The sequence below is a fragment of the Arachis duranensis genome, chromosome 2 (genome assembly GCF_000817695.3).
Source record: "Arachis duranensis cultivar V14167 chromosome 2, aradu.V14167.gnm2.J7QH, whole genome shotgun sequence".
Classification (NCBI taxonomy): Eukaryota; Viridiplantae; Streptophyta; class Magnoliopsida; order Fabales; family Fabaceae; genus Arachis; species Arachis duranensis.
In genome coordinates this window covers 13,640,596-13,649,783 of record NC_029773.3, presented here as the reverse complement: position 1 = coordinate 13,649,783, position 9,188 = coordinate 13,640,596, and the positions used below count along the sequence as shown (strand labels likewise).

Genomic DNA, 9,188 nt, shown 5'->3' with positions numbered 1-9,188 from the left:
CAGTTCTTGCTGTGGCTAGGAAGGGTCTTCCAAGGATGATGGATTCATCCTCATCCTTCCCAGTATCTAAGATTATGACATCAGCAGGGATGTAAAGGCCTTCAACCTTTACTAACATGTCCTCTACTTGTCCATAAGCCTCTTTTCTTGAGTTGTCTGCCATCTCTAATGAAATTCTAGCAGCTTGTACCTCAAATATTCCAAGTTTCTCCATTACAGAGAGTGGCATGAGGTTTATCCCTGACCCAAGGTCACACAGAGCCTTCTCAAAGGTCATGGTGCCTATGGTACAAGGTATGAGGAACCTTCCTGGATCCTCTTTCTTCTGAGGTAATCTCAGTAATTCCAATGCATTTAGTTCATTGGTGAACAGGGGAGGTTCATCTCCCCAAGTCAATTTACCAAATAAGTTGGCATTCAGCTTCATGATTGCACCAAGAAACTTGGCAACTTGCTCTTCAGTAACATCTTCATTCTCTTCAGAAGAAGAATATTCATCAGAGCTCATGAAGGGTGTAAGGAGGTTCAGTGGAATCTCTATGGTCTCTAGATGAGCCTCAGAGTCCTTTGGTTCCTCAAAGGGAAACTCCTTATTGATCACTGGACGTCCCAGGAGGTCTTCCTCACTGGGATTCACGTCCTCTCCTTCCTCTCTAGGTTCGGCCATGTTGACTATGTCAATGGCCTTGCACTCTCCTTTTGGATTTTCTTCTGTATTGCTTGGAAGAGTACTACGAGGGATTTCAGTGATCCTTTTACTCAGCTGGCCCACTTGTGCCTCCAAATTTCTAATGGAAGACCTTGTTTCATTCATGAAACTCAGAGTGGCCTTAGATAGATCAGAGACTAAATTTGATAAATTAAAATTATTTTGTTCAGAGTTCTCTGTCTGTTACTGAGTAGATGATGGAAAAGATTTATTATTGTTAAACCTGTTTCTTCCACCATTATTAAAGCCTTGTTGAGGCTTTTTTTATCCTTCCATGAGAAATTTGGATGATTTCTCCACGATGAATTATAGGTGTTTCCGTAAGGTGCACCTAAATAATTTACCTCTGCTATTGCAGGGTTCTCAGGATCATAGGCCTCATCTTCAGAAGGCGCCTCTTGAGTACTGTTGGATGCAGCTTGCATTCCATGCAGACTCTAAGAAATCATATTGACTTGCTGGGTCAATAATTTGTTCTGAGCCAATATGGCATTCAGAGTATCAATCTCAAGAACTCCCTTCTTCATGGGCGTCCCATTATTGACAGGATTCCTCTCAGAAGTGTACATGAACTGGTTGTTAGCAACCATGTCAATGAGTTCTTGAGCTTCTGCAGGCATTTTCATTAGGTGTATGGATCCACCTGCAGAAGTATCCAATGACATTTTAGCTAAGTCAGACAGACCATCATAAAAGATATCCAGGATGGTCCATTCTGAAAGCATGTCAGTAGGACACTTTTTGGTCAGTCCTTTGTATCTCTCCCAAGCTTCATAGAGGGATTCACCTTCTTTCTGTCTGAAGGTCTGAACGTCCACTCTAATCTTGCTAAGCTTTTGAGGAGGAAAGAACTTAGCTAAGAAAGCCTTGACCAGCTTATCCCATGAGTTCAGGCTATCCTTAGGTTGAGAATCCAACCAGAGTCTAGCTCTGTCTCTTACAGCAAAAGGGAAAAGCATGAGCCTGTAGACTTCAGGATCTACTCCATTAGTCTTTACAGTATCACATATCTGCAAGAATTCAGTTAAGAACTGAAAAGGATCTTCAGATGGAAGTCTATGAAACTTGCAGTTTTGTTGCATTAGAGAAACTGGCTGAGGTTTCAGCTCAAAATTGTTTGCTCCAATGGTTGGAATGGAGATGCTTCTTCCATGTAAATTGGAATTTGGTGCAGTAAAGTCACCAAGCATTCTCCTTGCATTGTTGTTGGGTTCGGCTGCCATCTCCTTTACTTGTTCGAAATTTTCAATCAAGTTGTCTCTGGATTGTTGTAATTTAGCTTCTCTTAGTTTCCTCTTCAGAGTCCTTTCAGGTTTTGGATCAGCTTCAACAAGAATACCTTTTTCCTTGTTCCTGCTCATAAGAAAGAGAAGAAAACAAGAAAAGAAAAGGAATCCTCTATGTCACAGTAAAGAGGTTCCTTATTGTTTGTCATAGCCCAAAACGAGCCATGACCGGCGCTCAGGAAAATAATCCCTAGCAAGCCTAACTGACTCAACGAATAAATTGAATAAAAAAATAACAAATATTTGAAATAGAAAATTTCAGTTTCTAAAATGAATAATTACATATTTTTAATAAAAAAATAAAATAAATAAATATGGATGGATCCTGCCTGTGACATATGGAGCATATACATCTAGGAACTTGACAAAAATAGATACTCATTGCAGATCGTGACTCTTGATTAGAAAATCTCACATAGTCAAGCAAGTATTTGTTCCTGAAAAATATTTTTAGAAAAAAAGGGGTGAGTTTTGCAACCCAGTGACTAGACAATACATCTATAATCCACATGAGACCATATAAACATTATTATCAAAGTAATTTAAATTAGAAAATAGCAGTTGATAATAATAATAAGTGAATCAATAAGGGAGTTCTCATATAGAAATCAAATCAAAAGTCCACACATGGGCGGCTCCACCCCTATGGGTAGCCCTTTCCTCTTGTGTGTCCTAACAGAATAACAGATCTAATGTGTGGCCTACACGTTAGGCTAGCAACACCCCTGCTAGCTGGAGTCTGAGTCAGATGCATCTAAGTTAACGTCATAACCGCCGTTAACTACGGTTTTCTAATACGAGCCTCCCAAACCAATTCAAAACATATAGTTTCAAATACAATGAATCTTCAATCTCTCAAATATATAAGGTATCGAATCAAATCAATCAGATAATATTTTTTATCAGAAATCTTTTCAAATCACACTTTCTCAATCATAAAAACATATTTCATAATTTTAAAGTGAGTGCCAACAAATACTTTAATGTTTCAAAAGTATATATTCGAATAAAATTAATATTTTAAAATAATATAAGGCTTTACCAAACATATATATATAGTCTCATGTAAATCTCTAAAGTATGAATTTCATAAAAATAATTATTCAGCTATAATAAATCAATTATTCTAATCAAATCAAAGTTCTTCAATAACAGTTTTATAAATATAATTAAAAACTCATAATAACATAAACCAAAAGCTTAACGATTATAAATGTAAAGCCTACTCACAGCATGGTCCTAACGGACCGAAGAGACCAAACCCAGAGTGTCGAATTCAAGATAAGGAGGATTGAAGTAGAATAAAACGAATGAGCGCAGAATTTGGACCGGAGTAGCGACAAAATGGAGCTGGCGATAGTCCCGGAAATCTAAAACAGGCAAAACTAAAATCGAATTAAAACAAGGACAAGACAGATTAAATGGTGGCATAATAGGACATGAAAGCTAGAACAGAATCAAGGAAAAAGGCTGGACCAGGATAATGGTTCAGCTCCGGTGGCAACGACGACTTGGTTCAGGTACATCCAAACGACGATAGGAACAACGCAGCAACAGACGTCCCTCCTTGGCGTTTCTTGGCGGCAGAGGCGCGGCGGCCATAGCAGCAGTAGCAGCGGAGTTCCAACGGCGGTAGAACCTCCCTGCGACCACTTCCCTCTCCATGCGCGTTCTGTTTCTCTCCCGGCGACAGATCTGGCGGCACAAAACGGAGGCACGAACAGCTGCGATGGTGGCTGGGCTTGACGGCGACGACCCTTCCCGTGCGGCTCTGGGTAGAATGGCGCGTCTTCCCTCTGTTTGCAAACCTCCATGGACAGCAACGATGAAGATCTCGACGGTGACAACGGCGACACGAGACGGTGACGCCTCCTTCTCCTTGCGCGGCTCTCTCTCCCTCTGTTCTGGCCTTCCTCGCGATGACACCACGGCGGCGACGGTGGCAATGACGCCCATCGGCGCCACCTCCCTTCCTTCCTCTTCTCTTCCCTCTCCGGTTCTCCCCCTCTTCTCTTTTCCCTTTCCGTTCTTTTGTTCTGCTGTTGGAAGGGGTAAGGGTGGCTAGGGTTTTGGTGAGTGTGTGAGGGAGTGTGCTATGTCAAAGTTAGGGTTAGAATTTTGGTTTGGAAAAAAAAAGAGAAGGGTATTATAGGGATTTTACATTGTTAGTAAAAGAAACTCAGAAAGAGAGAGAGAGGGTTCGGATTTTTGGTGGGTGAGGGATGTTAGTAGATGAATAAATAAATAGAAGAAGATGAGAGAGGGAGAATTTTCGAAAATAATTTTTTTGAAAAAGAGTTAGTGATTTTCGAAAATAGTTTTTGAAAAAGGTTAGTAATTTTCGAAAATTAAAATAAAAAAATTTAAACAATTAAAAAGAAATTTTCGAAAAATTAAAGAGGGAGATATTTTCGAAAATTAGAGAGAGAGAGAGTTAGTTAGGTAGTTTTGAAAAAGATAAGAAACAAACACTAAGTTAGTTAGTTAGTTGAAACAAATTTTGAAAATCAATTTTGAAAAGATAAGAAGATAAGAAGTTAGAAGAGATATTTTGAAGTCAAATTTTTTAAAAAGATAGGATAAGAAGATATTTTTGAAAAGATATGATTAATATTAGTTTTGAAAAAGATTTGATTTTTAAAATCACAATTAATGACTTGATTCACAAGAAATCACAAGATATGATTCTAGAACTTAATGTTTGAATCTTTCTTAACAAGTAAGTAACAAACTTGAAATTTTTGAATCAAAACATTAATTGTTGATATTATTTTCGAAAATTATGTGATAAAGATAAGAAAAAGATTTTTTTGAAAAATATTTTGAAAAAGATAAGATTTTCAAATTGAAAATTTGATTTGACTCATAAGAAACAACTAGATTTAAAAATTTTGAAAAAGTCAATTCAAATTTTTGAATTTGATGAGGAGAAAAAGGGAAAGATATTTTTTTTTATTTTTGAAATTTTTATGATGAGAGAGAAAAACACTAAAAATGCTCAATGCATGAAATTTTTAGATCAAATTAATGAATGCATGCAAGAATGCTATGAATGTCAAGATGAACACCAAGAACACTTTGAATGTCAAGATGAACATCAAGAACATATTTTTGAAAAATTTTTTATGCAAAGAAAACATGTAAGACACCAAACTTAGAAATCTTTCATGTTTAGACTCTAACAAACGAAAAATGCATATGAAAAAAAACAAAAGATGCAAACAAGAAAAACATCAAGATCAAACAAGAAGACTTACCAAGAACAACTTGAAGATCATGAAGAACACTATGAATGCATGAATTTTCGAAAAATGCAAGATGCATATGCAATTGACACCAAACTTATGATATGACTCAAGACTCAAACAAGAAACACAAAAATATTTTTGATTTTTATGATTTTCTAATTTTTTTGGATTTTTCGGAAATTAATTGAAAAAGAAAAATAAGGATTCCAAAAATTTTTAATATGAATTCCAGGAATCTTGCATTCTTAGTCTAAAGCTTCAGTCCAGGAATTAGACATGGCTCACTAGCCAGCCAAGCTTTCAATGAAAGCTCCGGTCCAAAACACTAGACATGGCCAATGGCCAGCCAAGCTTTAGCATGTAAATCAGGAACAACAGCAGGTGGATTAGCAACAACTAGCTTGCTCTTGATAACAAATTGCAAGCCTCAGTCCAAATGAATTTAGACATGGCTTTACAGCCAGCCAGGCTTCACATGCTTCATGAAACACTAGAATTCATTCTTAAAAATTCTGAAGAAAAATATATTTTTGAAAACATTTTATTTTTTTTTTTGAAAACAGATGGGAAAATTTTGAAATATTTTTGAGAAAAAAATTTTTGAAAAGAAAACGAAAAGAAAGTTACCCAATCTGAGCAACAGGATGAACCGTCAGTTGTCCAAACTCGAACAATCCCCGGCAACGGCGCCAAAAACTTGGTACGCGGAATAGTGATTACACTTTGATTATGTAAAATTCATTGCTCTTTCTTTCCCTGGCAATGGCGCCAAAAACATGATGCCAATACCATGGTTCACAACTCCGTGTAACTGACCAGCAAGTGCACTGGGTCGTCCAAGTAATACCTTACGTGAGTAAGGGTCGATCCCACAGAGATTGTTGGTATGAAGCAAGCTATGGTCACCTTGTAAATCTCAGTCAGGCAGATATAAATTGATAATGGAGTTTTCGAATAATAATTAAATAAACATAAAATAAAGGATAGAAACACTTATGTAAATCGCTGGTGAGAATTTCAGATAAGTGTATAGAGATGCTTTTGTCCCTCTGAATCTCTGCTTTCCTGCTGTCTTCATCCAATCAGTCTTACTCCTTTCCATGGTAAGCTTTATGTAATGCATCACCATTGTCAATGGCTACTTTCGGTCTTCTCTTGGGAAAATGATCCAAATGCCCTGTCACGGCACGGCTAATCGTCTGGAGGCATCACCTTTGTCAATGGTTACATCCTATCCTCTCAGTGAAAATGGTCAACGCACCCTGTCACGACACGGCTATTCATCTGTCGGTTCTCGATCATGCTGGAATAGGATTTACTATCCTTTTGCGTCTGTCACTACGCCCAGCAATCGCGAGTTTGAAGCTCGTCACAGTCATTCAATCCCTAAATCCTACTCGGAATACCACAGACAAGGTTTAGACCTTTCGGATCCTCATGAATGGCCATCCATGGGTTCTAACTTATACCACGAAGATCCTGATTAAGGGATCCAAGAGATATTCATTCTAGCTTGTTGCATGTAGAACGGAAGTGTTTGTCAGGCACGCGTTCATAAGGGAGAATGATGATGAGCGTCACATAATCATCACCTTCATCATGTTCTTGGGTGCGAATGGATATCTTAGAAGCGGAATAAGTTGAATTGAATAGAAAGACAGTAGTACTTTGCATTAATCTTTGAGGAACAGCAGAGCTCCACACCTTAATCTATGGAGTGCAGAAACTCTACCGTTGAAAATATATAAGTAAAAGGTTCAGGCATGGCCGAGATGGCCAGCCCCCAAAACGTGATCACTATGATCCTAAAGATGAACTATAAAATCATAAGATGGTCAAAAAGACTCGTAAAAGGTCCTATTTATAATAAACTAGCTACTAGGGTTTACAGAAGTAAGTAATTGATGCATAAATCCACTTCCGGGGCCCACTTGGTGTGTGCTTGGGCTGAGCCTGAGTGTTACACGTGCAGAGGTCCTTTCTGGAGTTGAACGCCAGGTTTTGATCCATTTCTGGCGTTCAACTCTGGTTCTTGATCCATTTCTGGCGCTGAACTCAGAATTGGGCAGAGAGCTGGCGTTGAACGCCACTTTACGTCGTCTATTCTCGAGCAAAGTATGGACTATTATATATTACTGAAAAGCCCTGGATGTCTAATTTCCAACGCAATTGGAAGCGCGCCATTTTGAGTTCTGTAGCTCCAGAAAATCCACTCTGAGTGCAGGGAGGTCAGAATCCAACAGCATCTGCAGTCCTTCTTCAACCTCTGAATCTGGTTTCTGCTCAAGTCCCTCAATTTCAGCCAGAAAATACCTGAAATCACAGAAAAATACACAAACTCATAGTAAAGTCCAGAAATGTGAATTTAACATAAAAACTAATGAAAACATCCCTAAAAGTAACTAGATTCTACTAAAAACATACTAAAAACAATGCCAAAAAGCGTATAAATTATCCGCTCATCAGCGGTCGCATGACAGACGTGACTGCGTGGCAAGGAAAAGCTCCGAACGACATGACCGCGTGACTCAAGTGAATTCGCAAGTGAATTCTCTGAGATCGAAGAATCTTCCCCAAGTGAATACGAAGACGATGTGGAGGTAGATTTTTCTCAACCTCCAATCTATGACTCAAGTGATGAGGAAGACATAGAAGACTTTGACCAGGACACAGATACAATTGTAGAACCTTGTAAGGAAGTGGAGGAATTCACAGAAGAGCACAAGGGAGTAGAACTTACAGAACCACCGGAAACACCTATCCCAAGGCCATTACCACCTAATACAAGCTTCAAGTGGGTACAATCCTTAACCTATAACTTTACTTATTCACTTGAATATAGTTTGCTTGAAACAGATGGCCAGCTTAGAGCTCTTTGCGGCTTTAAGAGTAAGAGGGAAATGGCTCGTACTCAGAGCTGGTGCACAAGGTTCAATAAGGTTCCACGCTTCACCTCGAAGTACACGGATTGGTATCATGCTCAATTGCATGGATCACGGAGAACGTTTGGTCACCATGGTGAGATTCTACTTTTTAAACCGCCCGGATGGAAACATGTAGATCAAGACGGAGGCGGATTTAAAAAACAAGGCTTGGGATCCTGGAGTTTATTCTGACGTTTGTCACTCCGGGTGCCTAACAATCTGTTTGAAGCTGCTCAGAAGCTTTACATGCCTAGTTTGGGACATTCCAAGCACTGGTGGAGATTTTTGGACGAATTTAAACATAAGCCACCATAGCAGGAAGCTCCTCCAATGTCCAACTTAAGGACTTTAACTAAAAGTGCTAGGTGGGAGACAACCCACACTTTTTCAGTTTATTTCATGTTATTTGTTTTTATTTTTACTTCCTTTTTATTTTACTTTATTGAACCTGGAATCATGCATAGCACTCATATTAATCATTGCATTTTGCATTTTTTATGCATAAAAAAAAGGGGTGCACGACGCGACCGCATGTCCCATGCGATCACGTCATACTGCGAAAACACTACCCACGCGACCGCGTCACCCACGCGGCCGCGTGACCTGAAGATCGGCGTAAAGATCCAACGTCCAGAAAGTTAGGCTGGAATCATGCGGCCCTTGTGCGTTTTGCACAAATTGGCCCACGCGATCGCATGCCCCATGCAATCGCATCACTTGCACAATACCAATCCCACGCGACCGCGTGGACGACGCGATCGCGTCGCATGGATTGCACAACACCCTAGAAGGAGACAGAGAGTTGTTTTGAAACGACGCTGGAATCGTGTGTCTAGCACAAATTCCAGCGACGCGATCGAGCAACCCACGCGATCGCGTCATCCCCTCTTCCACCCCTCCCATGCGATCGCGCGACCCACGCGATCGCGTCACCCCATTTCCCCTACCACGCGACTGCGTGCCCCACGCGGCCGCGTGGATTTCAAAATATAACCCCCCAGGTCACGCGAAACCCTATTCT

The 9,188-nt window shown here is 39.6% G+C and overlaps 1 non-coding gene across 1 annotated transcript; it reads left to right on the top strand.

Moving 5' to 3' along the window:
• The first annotated feature begins 1,429 nt into the window (after positions 1–1,429).
• On the top strand, positions 1,430–1,536 carry LOC127745125 (small nucleolar RNA R71). Its single transcript, XR_008006321.1, has one exon. It is a non-coding gene; the product is annotated as a small nucleolar RNA R71 (small nucleolar RNA).
• Positions 1,537–9,188: the final 7,652 nt, after the last annotated feature.